This window comes from Neovison vison, chromosome 3 (genome assembly GCF_020171115.1).
Source record: "Neovison vison isolate M4711 chromosome 3, ASM_NN_V1, whole genome shotgun sequence".
NCBI lineage: Eukaryota > Metazoa > Chordata > Mammalia > Carnivora > Mustelidae > Neogale > Neogale vison.
This window is the reverse complement of record NC_058093.1, coordinates 19,872,648-19,885,073: the sequence shown is the minus strand read 5'-3', so window position 1 is coordinate 19,885,073 and position 12,426 is coordinate 19,872,648. Positions and strand designations below refer to the sequence as shown.

The 12,426-nt window shown below is 37.9% G+C and overlaps 1 pseudogene; it reads right to left on the bottom strand.

Moving 5' to 3' along the window:
* Positions 1 to 5,850: 5,850 nt before the first annotated feature.
* Positions 5,851 to 6,986, bottom strand: LOC122901726 (annotated as a pseudogene).
* Positions 6,987 to 12,426: the final 5,440 nt, after the last annotated feature.

Here is a 12,426-nt window from a genome sequence, read left to right as displayed (position 1 = left end):
TCTCCAGCTCCTTCAGGTGTAGGGTTAGGTTGTATACTTGAGACCTTTCTTGTTTCTTGAGAAAGTCTTATATCACTATATACTTTCCTCTCAGGACTGCCTTTGCTGTGTCCCAAAGATTTTGAACAGTTGTGTTTTCATTTTCATTTGTTTTCCTGAATTTTTTTCAATTCCTCTTTAATTTCCTGGTTGATCCATTCATTTTTTAGTGGGATGTTTTTTAGCCTCTATATATTTGAGTTTCTTCCAACTTTCCTCTTGTGATTGAATTCTAGCTTCAGAGCATTGTGATCTGAAAATATGCAGGAAATGAGCCCAGTCTTTTGGTACCAGTTTCAACCTGATTTGTGACCCAGCATGTGATCTTGTCTGGAGAATGTTCCATGTGCCCTAGAGAAGAATGTGAATTCTGTGCTTTGGGATGGAATGCTCTGAATATATATGTGATGTCCATCTGGTCCAGTGTGTCATTTAAGGCCTTTATTTCCTGGTTGATCTTTTGCTTGGATGATCTGTCCATTTCAGTGAGAGGGGTGTTAAAGTCCCCTACTATTATTATATTATTGTCAATGTGTTTCTTTGATTTTGTTATTAATTGGTTTATATAGTTGACTGCTCCCATGTTAGGGGCATAGGCATTTAAAATTATTAAATCTTCTTGTGGGACAGACCCTTTGATTATGATACAATGTCCTTCCTCATCTCTTAGTATAGTCTTTGGCTTAAAATCTAATTTATCTGATATAAGGATTGCCACCCCAGCTTTCTTTTGATATCCATTAGCATGATAAATTGTTTTCTACCCCCTCACTTTAAATCTGGGGGTGTCTTTGAGTCTAAAATGAGTTTTTTATAGGCAGCATATCAATGGATCTTGTTTTTTTTCATCAATTCTGATACCTTGTGTCTTTTGATTGGGGCATTTAGCCCGTTTATATTCAGGGTATCTATTGAAAGATACAAATTTAGTGCCATTGTATTGCCTGTAAGGCGATTGTTTCTGTATATTGTCTCTGTTCCCTTCTGGTCCATTACTTTTAGGCTCTCTGCTTAGAGGAACCCTTGCAATATTTCCTGTAGGACTGGTTTGCTGTTTGCAAATTCTTTTATTTTTATTTGTCCTAGAAGGTTTTTATCTCTCCTTCTATTTTCAATGATAGCCTAGCTAGATATAGAACTCTTGGCTGCATATTTTTCTCATTTAGTGCTCTGAATATATCATGCCAGTTCTTTCTGGCCTGCAAGTTTCCTGTGGATAAGTCTGCTGCCAATATAATATTTCTATCATTGTATGTTACAGACTTCTTGTTCCAAGCCACTTTCAGGATTTTCTCTTTGTCACTAAGACTGGTGAGATTTACTATTAGATGATGGGGTGTGGATCTATTTTTATTGATTTTGAGGGGAGTTCTCTGTGCCTCCTGGATTTTGATGCTTATTCCCTTTGCCATATTAGGGAAATTCTCTATTATAATTTGCTCCAATATACCTTCTGTCCCCCTCTCTCTCTTTCTTCTACTTCTGGAATCCCAATTATTCTAATATTGTTTCATCTTATGGTATCACTTATCTCTCGAATTCTCCTTTCATGGTCTAGTAGTTATTTGTCTCTTTTTTGCTCAGCTTCTTTATTTCTCATCACTTGGTCTTCTATATCACTAATTCTCTCTTCTGCCTCATTTATGTTAGCAGTAAGAGCCTCCATTCTTGATTGAACCTCATTAATACCTTTTTTTATTTCAACTTGTTTGGATTTTAGTTCCTTTATTTCTCCAGAATGGGATTTTTGTTTCCTTAAGGCTTTCTGTAGAGCTTTGGAGGATGGGAATGAAAATAGCAGCCTCCCAATCTCCAGCCCAGGACCCCACTCTTCAGTGCACCCTCAGAGAAAAGGAGTCAATCACTCCTGTCTCCCTGGTCTCTGGCTGCACTCCAGGATCACCAGCCTGTGACCAGGCATTTCTGTCTCTAGCACACAGCCCTGTTTGGAGTCTCCAAACCCAGCAGATTCCTATCTCCAGAGGAGGAAGGTGAGTCTCCCTGGATCTGCTCAAAAAGCAGTGACCTAACTGTGCCACAGTTCACAGTTTAAGGTAATCCTGAACTGAGAACTCACTCCTCTGCTCTGTCTCTGTAGTCAGCTTCCCCACTCTGATACCTGGGAGCTAGGCTACACTCAGACACCCTGATCTTTCAGTGACCCCGCAGGTCCTGAGACCACACTGTCCCTGCAAGGGCTCCACTCCTGCTTAGCCTCTGGAGCAATATCCCTCAGTGGAACAGACTTCTAAAAGTTCTGATTTTGTGCTCCACTGCTCTGCTGCTTGCTGGAAGCTGACCCTTCCTCCTGTGGTCTATCTTCACATTGCTTTGGATTCACTTCTCCACACGTCCTACCTTTCAGAAAGTGGTTGATTTTTCTGTTCCTAGAATTGCTGCTCTTCTTCTCTTTGATCTCTTCTTGAGTTTTTAGGTGTTTGGAATTGTTTGATAACCACCTAGCTGAACCCCCGCGACCTGATGTCATTTCAATCTGCTACTCCTCTGCCATCTTGCCCTCTCTCCTCCTCAAGGATTTTGATGCATTCCTGTCTCACATTGAGGTCTTTAATCCATTTTGAGTCTATTTCTGTGTGTGGTGTAAGGAAATGATCCAGTTTCATTCTTCTGCATGTGGCTGTCCAATTTTCCCAATGTCATTTGTTGAAGAGACTCTTTTTTCCACTGGACATTCTTTCCTGCTCTGTTGAAGATTGATTTACCATAGAGTTGAGGGTCCATTTATGGACTCTCTATTCTGTTCCATTGATCTATGGGTCTGTTTCGTGCCAATACTGTACTGTCTTGATGATTGCAACTTTGTAATAGAGTTTAAAGTCTGGGATTGTGATGCTGCCAACTTTAGTTTTCTTTTTCAACAACCTTCTGACTATTCAGAGTCTTTTCTGCTTCCATATAAATTTTAGGATTATTTGGTCCATTCTTTTGAAAAAAATGGATGGTATTTTGATAAGGATTACATTAAATGTGTAGTTGCTTTACGTAGCATAGATATTTTCACAATATTTGTTCTTCCAATCCATGAGTATGGAACGTTTTTCCATTTCTTTTGTCTTCCTCAATTTGTTTCATGAGTACTTTACGGTTTTCTGAGTACAGATTTTTTTGACTCTTTGGTTAGGTATCTTGTGTTTTGGGGTGCAATTATAAGTGGGATCAATTCCCTATTTCTCTTTCTTCTCTCTTGCTATTGGTGTATAGAAATGCAACTGATTTCTGTGCATTGATTTTGTATCCTGACACTTTACTGAATTCCTATGTGAGTTCTAGCAGATTTGGAGTAGAGTGGGGGAAGATGTTTGTAAATGACATATAAGATAAAGGGCTAGTATCCAAAATCTATAAAGAGCTTACCAAACTCAACACTTTGATCCAATCAAGAAGTAGGTAGAAGACATGAAGAGACATTTCTGCAAACAAGACATCCAAATGGCCAACACATGAAAAAGTTTTAAACATGACAAGGCATCAGGAAAATACAAATTAAAACCTCAGTGAGATACCACCTCACCCCAGTCAGAATGGCTAAAATTAACAGTCAGGAAAAGACAGGTGTTGGTGAGGATGCAGAGAAAGGGAAACCCTCCTACCCTGCCAGTGGGAATGCAAACTGGTGCAGCCACTCTGGAAAACAGCATGGAGTTTCCTCAAAAAGTTGAAAATAGAGCTACCCTACAATCCAGGAATTGCACTACTGAGTATTTGCCCTAAAGATACAAATGTAGTGATCCGAAGGGGCATGTGCACCTAAATGTTTATAGCAGCACTGTCCTCAATAGCCAAACTATGAAAAGAACCTAGATGTCCGTCCACAGTTGAATCGATAAAGAAGATGCAGCCATTAAAAAAAAAAAAAAAGGAAGGAAGGAAGGAAGAAAGAAAAGAAAGAAAGAAAAGAAACCTTGCCATTTGCAATGACATAGATGGAACTAGAGGGTATTATACCAAGTGAAATAAGTCAATCAGAGGAAAACAATTAGCACATGATCTCTCTGATATGAGGAATTTGAGAGGCAGGGCATGGGTTGTGGGGGCGCTTGGGAGGGAAAAAATGAAACAAGATGGGCCCAGGGAGGAAGACTAACTGTAAGAGATTCTTAATCTCAGGAAACAAACTCAGGGTTGCTGGAGGGTAGGGCGGAAGAATAGGGTGGCTAGGTTATGGACATTGGGAATCGTATGTGTTATGGTGAGTGTTGTGAATTTTGTAAGACTGATGATTCACAAATCTGTACCCTTGAAGCAAATAATACATTATATGTTAATAAAAAATAATAATAAATAAAATTAAAATAAAATAAAAGTATGAGTAAGTGAGTGACTAAGTATGTGTGTGTGTGGTTGCCTTCAGAAAGGAAGACAGGCCCCAAAGCACAGTCTTTTCTTTTTTTTTTTCCAAATCACAGTCTTAAGATAAAATTCATTTGATTTGTTCAGTTGAGAAGTCCTCAGAAAAGACCCAGACTCACCTGCTGCATTGTCTGGGGTTGAGAAATGGTTTGGTCAGGTAGAATGTTCTATTAAATAACCCATTTTTTATAAAAATTTTATACTGTATTACCTAGGATTTCTCCAATTTTAAGTAGTCTATTCAGTCTGCTAAGAGGAGGTCTTATATAGGGTAACCTAATCTAGGGAGTGACATCCCATTACCCTTTGCCATATTCTGTTGGTTAAAAGCAAGTCACAGGACACACCCACACTCAAGTGAAGGATATTATATAAAGGTGTGACTCACTGGGGATCATATTAGTATGTGGCTGTCCCAAGAAGCAATAGATACACTCAATTGTAACTAATAGGAGTGTATCATAGTCCTGTGGAAAATTAATGATATCCCACCCTGAATGGACACACAGATATGGTCATTATTCCCCCTTTTAGAAAATACACATGAAGTCATGTTTCATCTAATACTTTTATCTCTCTGAAGGTCTCAGTATGTACAACCTCTACCTTGCTCTAAATTGCAGACATCAACTTAGAAGTTCAACTGTAAGTTAACTGTGCCAAATGGTAGGGACTGTTTACCATCTATCATTGCAACAACACCAAATAACCAGCCACACTGTGAAGTATTATTTGTCTCTATATTAGACACTCTTCATTTATGGTTTGAGACATTTCCCAAACCCCACTACACATCCCTTGGGCACCACCAAAACAAAAAAAGCAAAAAAACAAAAACAAAAAAAAACAAAACTAAGGTTTGAGAAATCCACCATATATAGAAGGCTGAAACTCATCATTTTTAAAAGGATGAATATTCTGCCTTTATCTCATCACACATTATACATACCATCAACCTTTCTATCCAAATGTGTTACTAATCTCTGAAAAGAGATTTAAGCTCTCTTTTTTTTAACCGTATCTCCAACTCAAACTTCATCTATTTTAATGTATTATTTACCTCCCACTAATAAACCTTTATTTCACTCGTTATAACTGAGCAATGAATCTTCCACACAGAAATATCTTCCTTGCCCAATTAATCCAAAGGAAAAAAACTGAAATGATTAGTAAAGAAAAATGTAGGGACTAACACACCCTTTTAATATGTTTTTAAATATTTTTAAGGTTTAAAAAGTGTTTAAAGTTTGTAGTTCCTAGTAGGAAAACATTATCTGAATGAATACCCTAACGGCAAACCATTGTAGAATGTTTCAGTTGCATGGGGAGCAGAGGGGTAGGGACTCTCTTCACAGCACCCCAGCTTTCTTCATGAGAAGGTCGGAGGTACACTGGTTTGTATTATTGCAACATCCATTAGGTGATCAAAGTTGCTTTTGTCAGAAGGGCATTATGCTTGACCTCCAAATTTGGCTGACAATTTACTGATGAGATTCATAACTTTTGGTTGCTCTGATATTTGACATATTTGCTGGGTTCTGGGCCACATCCTGGAAGGCCACCATAACTTCTGGATCCTGCATGGCTGCAAGAACTTCCGGATCACTAAGAATTTCATTGAGTCCAGGCATTCCTGCCATTCCAGGCATCCCCCCTGCCACTCCAGGCATTCCTCCAGGAAAATTACCAGGCATTCCCCCAGGAAAGCCACCTGGGAAAGAGCCATACTGAGCTCCTGATTGTCGTCTGGCTTCTTCCTCCCTCTGGGCTCTCTCGTGTTCTTCCCGAGCCTTCTTAACCCTTTCTATTCTTTCTTTGATCTCTCGCTCTTCACGTTTTCGCTCATATTTTCTCCGATGTTCAGCAATTTTCTGGGCCCTCGGTTGAACTTCTTTCAGCATCGCACTAGCATCTTCATCATAATCCAGTTTGCAAGCAAGGGCAAGATCATGCGCTGCTTCTTCCCAGTGGCCCAGAAGTCTATGTGCTTTCCCGCGCCACTTATAAGGCTGAGCTGAATCAGGATTTATTTCAATAGCTCTGTCACAGTCTTGAATGGCAGCATTTGGCTTCTGTAATTTGATGAAGACACTGGCTCTCTTGGCATACAGAATGGCCAAGCGAGGATTTAGTTTGATGGCATCTGTGAACAAGTCAATGGCTTTCTGTAGTTCACCATCATTTAGGGCATCAATGGCAGCCACTTTTTTATCATTTGCCTGATCCATCATTTCCTTATCTCTGCATTTTCATCTCCCATTTCTTGAGGGGCTTCGGTATCTGGTTCAATCACACCTTCATTGTCAATTTCTAGATCACTCTCCTCACTTGATGGTTCATCTGTCTTTATGTTTTCCTCCGCCTTCTTACTATCTGGTTTTTCTTCCTTGATACTGTCTTCTGATTTAGTTTTATGAGTGGCAGGTGGTATTTTACCCCCCATGCTCTCCACCCACTCCCGCAGGAAACGCATTTCCTCGGTGTGCAGAATGCTCGGATCCTGCTTACACATTTTCACGAAAGCCCGAAGCTCGCTCACTTTGCGGGGGTCCATGGTCCAGAGGCAGTGGCAGGCGGCAGGCACGGCTGGGGTTGCGACCGGATTCCAGGCGCGGGTACTAGCTCAGCGTGATCGTGTAGAAGGGGGCCAAAGAGATTTAAGCTCTCTTCATCAGGAATGCTGAAGAGACCATCTGCGTTAAGAAATCATGTGGTTTCATCAGAAGGCTATTCTGTCTACCAGCAGTGTTGCCTAATGTTCTGAAAGGCCAATAAACATTTCTGTGACTATCAAGGCAGTGTAAGAAAGTCCTTCCCAAGATAATGAAATGTACATTCAATTTTTCCATGTTTAAATGCAATCAGAGAGTTGATCTTTATCCTTGAAGTAGCATAAAATAATTTAAAAATCAGAGAAGTCTCAGAGGAAGATTTTTAAAATGACATCAAAGAAGGAATATTTGAACCTTATTGTCAAATTACTAATATAATCCAATTTATGTTTTTTAGAAAGAAAGCAATATGCTTACACATATATGCAGAGATGTATATATATGTTCACATGTACATATGCATAAGCACATAAATATGTACATGTGTATGCACAAATGTATGTATATATATGTATGCACATTAGAAATGTGTGGACAGGGCGCCTGGGTGGCTCAGTGGGTTAAGCCGCTGCCTTCGGCTCAGGTCATGATCTCAGGGTCCTGGGATCGAGGCCCGCATCGGGCTCTCTGCTCAGCAGGAAGCCTGCTTCTCTCTCTCTGCCTGCCTCTCCATCTACTTGTGATTTCTCTCTGTCAAATAAATAAATAAAATCTAAAAAAAAAAAAGAAATGTGTGGACATAGGTTTGAAAAAACAAACACTGCCTTTTAGAGCGATGACCCCTCTAGAGAAAATGGGTTAGAGGAAGAGACAATTATAGATATTACCTGATTAGCAATCATTTCCTCCACTTTCCTTTAGAGAAATATTCTTCCGCCCTTTTTTCTTGTGTGGATGCCAAACACAATACACATTCTTTTCCACAAGAATAAGGATGGTCATACGACTTATAAAGGTTCAATCAGAGTCTTGGCCTGAGATTTTATATATGCACACTGGGAAATGAAAGCACTTTCTTTTTTCTAGAGCCACTACAAGTATAAGTATGATTAATATCCAGATGTCTGTAGCCATGCTTCCAATCCCTGCCTACTTGGACTAGGAGGAACTAAAAGAGGAGAGGAGAGGAAAGAGAGAGGCCAATCATTTGGTTCTTTTCCATCTTGTTGTTTATTGACTGGTCATGGATTAAAGTCAGCCCATCTCTGAATCTCCCAGTTATATGAACTTTAAATGCACTTTTCTTAATTTGATTTGACATCTATCACTTGAAACTGAAAATCTTGACTAATCTAGGAACTTTCATTTTGACTGTATATATATATATAAATAGTTTGGCTGTCTTTACAAAGAGAATGTAATGTGCTATTTGTATGTCACAAAAAAATTACTGCTTAAGACCTTGGGGTAACACATAATTTTCCAGAATTGTCTCTATTCCACTCAGAAGATGGTAAGGGTTTCATCTGCAGACTGATAAAGGAAAAAAAAACCTTTCTCTGTTGGTTTCCATCTAAAGTATGACTTTTTGTTTTTGTTTTTCTGTGTTGTTTTGTTTTAATGTTCTTAACTTTCTTTGTTAATGTTCTTTGAAAAAATTTAGAGTCAAAAAGTTTGTGAAATAGTACAAGAATTTCCATATATTCTCTTTCAAGTTTGTCTAAATAGTAATATCTTATATAACTGTAGTATAATTATCAAAATGAGGCAATTAATATTGATATAATAGTATTGGCTGATCTAGAGACTTTATTAAAGTTTTCCAATAGCTGCACCATATGTTATTTCTGGTCTAGTATCCAGTCTAGAACTAGCATTACATTTATGTGTCACATCTCTTTCCTCTTTAATCAGGAATAATTCCCTAGTCATGCATGACCAATACACTTAACAAAAGATACTGGCCAGTTATTTTATAGAATGTCCCTCAATGTGGATTTATCTGCCATGTCATTGTTATGAAATTCAGGCTATGCATTTTTGACAAAATCAAACAGAAATAATGTTGTGGGGGGGGTTGCACATTCTATCAGGAAAATATAATGTCCATTAATTCTATTACTGGTTGATGTTAAATATGATCACTCAGTTAAGGTTATGTACTAGTGTGCTATGGCGGCTATGACTAAGTACAGCAAATTGAGTGTTTTTGGCAATAGAAATTGATTATCTCAGAGTTCTGAAATCCTTTTTGCCATTCTTTGACGTTTAGAAGTGTCAACCTGATCTCTCCCTTCATCTTCACATGTTATCTCTGTATATCTGCATCCAAATTTCTCTGTTTTATAGATGCCATTAGGAGTCCCTGGGTGGCTCAGTCAGTTAAGGACCCAACTCTTGATTTCAGCTCAAGTTGTGATCTCAAGGTCATGAGGTTGAGCCCCATGTCAGGCTTAATGCTGGGTATGGAGCTTGCTTAAGAGTCTCTTTCTCTCACTCTCCCCCCTTCTGTCCCCACCCCCACATTCTCTCTCTCAAAAAAAAAATTAAGATTAAAAATGTATAGGTTAACTAATCTTCAACAAAGTAGGAAAGAATATCCAATGGAAAAAAAAACAGTCTCTTCAACAAATTGCATTTGGAAAACTGGACAGCAACATGTGAAAGAATGAAACGGGACCACTTTCCTACACCTTACACAAAAATAAACTCAAAACAATTGACAGACCTTAATGTGAGATAGGAAACCATCAAAATTCTAAAGAAGAACACAGTTAGAACCTCTTTGACCGTGGCTGTAGCAAGTTTTTACTAGACACATTATCACAAGCAAGGGAAACAAAAGCAAAAATGAACTATTGGGACTTCATTAAGATAAAAACTTCTGCACAGCAAAGGAAACAATCAACAAAACTAAAAGGCAGCCTATGGAATGGGAAAAGATATTTGCAAATGACATATCTGGTAAAGAGTTAGTATCCAAAATTTACAAAGAACATATCAAATTCAACACCCAAGAAACAGATAACCCAGTTAAAGAAATGGGAAGAAGACATGAATAGACACTTTCCCAAAAAAGACATCCTAATGGCTAAAAGACACATGAAAAGATGCTCAATGTTACTCATCATCAGGGAGATATAAATCAAAACCATGATGAGATGTCATCTCACATATGTCAGGATGACTAAAATTAACAACACAAGAAGGTTTAATGAGGATGTGGAGAAAGGGGAGCCCTCTTGCACTGTTGGTGAGAATGCAAACTGGTGCAGTCATTCTGGAGAACAGGATGGAGATTCCTCAAAATGTTAAAAATAGAACTGCCCTACTACCCAACAGCTCACTACTAGGTATTTACTAGAAGGATACAAAAGTGTTTATTAAAGGAATACATGCATCCCAATGTTTATAGCAGTATTATTCACAATAGCAAAACTATGGAAAGACCCCCAAGTGTCCTTTCACTGATGAATGGATAAAGAAGATGTGGTACAGATATACAATGGAATATTACCTGGACATCAAAAAAGAATGAAATCTTGCCATTTGCAATAACACAGATGGAGCTAGAGTGTATTGTGCTAAGTGAATTAAGTCAGTCAGAAAAAGACAAATACGATATGATCTGACTCAGATGTAGAATTTTAAAAAAGAAAATAGATGTACATATAGGAAGGGGAAAAGAAAAAAGGATAATCCATAAGATACTCTTAACAATAGAGAACAAACTGAAGGTGGATGAAGGGAGATGGGTAGCAGATGGGCTATATGGATGATGGGTATTAAAGAGGGCACTTGTGATAAGCACTGGGTGTTGTATGTAAGTGATGAATGACTGAATTCTACTCCAGAAACCAATATTGAACTATATGTTAACTACCTAAAATTTAAATTAAATAAATAAGTAATTTTTTAAAAAAAGACACCAGTCATGCTGGATCAGGGTCTTATCCTACTCCAGTATCACCTCATCTTAACTAATTCCATTTGCAATGACCCTGTTTCCAAATAAGGCCAAATTCTGAGCTATTGGGGGTAAAAACTTCAACATATGAATTTGGAGAAGGGGAACACAACTCAACTCAAAACAAGTAGTGTCTTATTTCTCCATCATAAAATTACTATTTTTCCCTTTGTAATTTACATGTATAATAAGAGGAAATAAATCAAGACTATATAGTTTCAGTATTCTGTTTTCCACCAAACTTTCAGCCACTAATTCTAGCATCCACTGATGATTCTTGCCAAAAGCAATTACTGTGGTGTTTCCCAGATGATAGTTTCTGTTTTCATCATTCTCTATATTTAACCTTTGGAGTTCTGCCTTAAGGAAAATCTTTCTCTTCTCTTCTATTGATTTAAGAACATTATTTGTATTACCATGGACTCATGAATTCATATTTTATTCAATAATTTATTACCATTATTATCATTATCTCATAATGTCCATGCAGACTTAAGTTGGCTTCTATGTCCTTTAATACTTCCCCATTATTTTTTTTATCAGTTTCTTAATGTTTGGCACAATATGTTCCAGACTGATCTTGTACTTTCCTTATTTCAGCCATTTGTCCAAAGAGTCCTGATTCCTTCTTTGGAGAGTGGTATCTAGAACCAAGATTTGGGGCTAAGTGTGCTCATAAGTACTATGTGGTGTTGCTTCAACTTCTACTCAGTACCAGAACTAAGATATAGAGTCTGCATAAACACACATAAACACATACACAATTATACATATCGTTATCTGCTTTGATATTTACCTTTTTAGCTAACTGTATTAAAAACCATCTGAATATCCTGATGACTCCATTTCCAATCCAACACCACAGTGTTCATTCTTGCCTTCTCTAGCTTCCTTATTTGCAACTCCTTTTTCTTGACAATGAGAAACCTGATGTGAAAGAAAGTTCCACTAAAACCTGAGAGAAATTTCTCTCAAGTCTATCACTGGCTTTTTATGCAATCTATTGCTATACTTTGCAAAGGTTTTTTCAGCAAACTTTTATAGCAAACAATAAAATTTGATAGAATGTTAGTATAAACTGGTGGTGATTTGGGAAAATAGAGGCTTTGGTGAAAATTCATTCCATTTTTTGCATATAAAACAATACTTTGGGGGCTCTCTGGGTGTCTCAGTCAGTTACATATCCAATTCTTGATTTCAGCTCAGTCATGATCTCAGGGTCATGAGATAGAGCCCCATATCACGCTCCATGCTGGGCATGAAGCCTGCTTAAGATTCTCTCTCCCCCTTACCCTCCACCCTTCAACCCCCCTCTCAAAAAACAGTATTTTTTTTTTGGCCTTATTGAGCTATGACTGACAAAAATTAAATATATTTAGGTTGTACAATGTTTTAAGATGATAACATGATGATTTGATATACATACACATTGTGAAATGATTATATCATGTTAATTAACACATTCATCACCTCACATAGTTACCAAAGTATAGAATA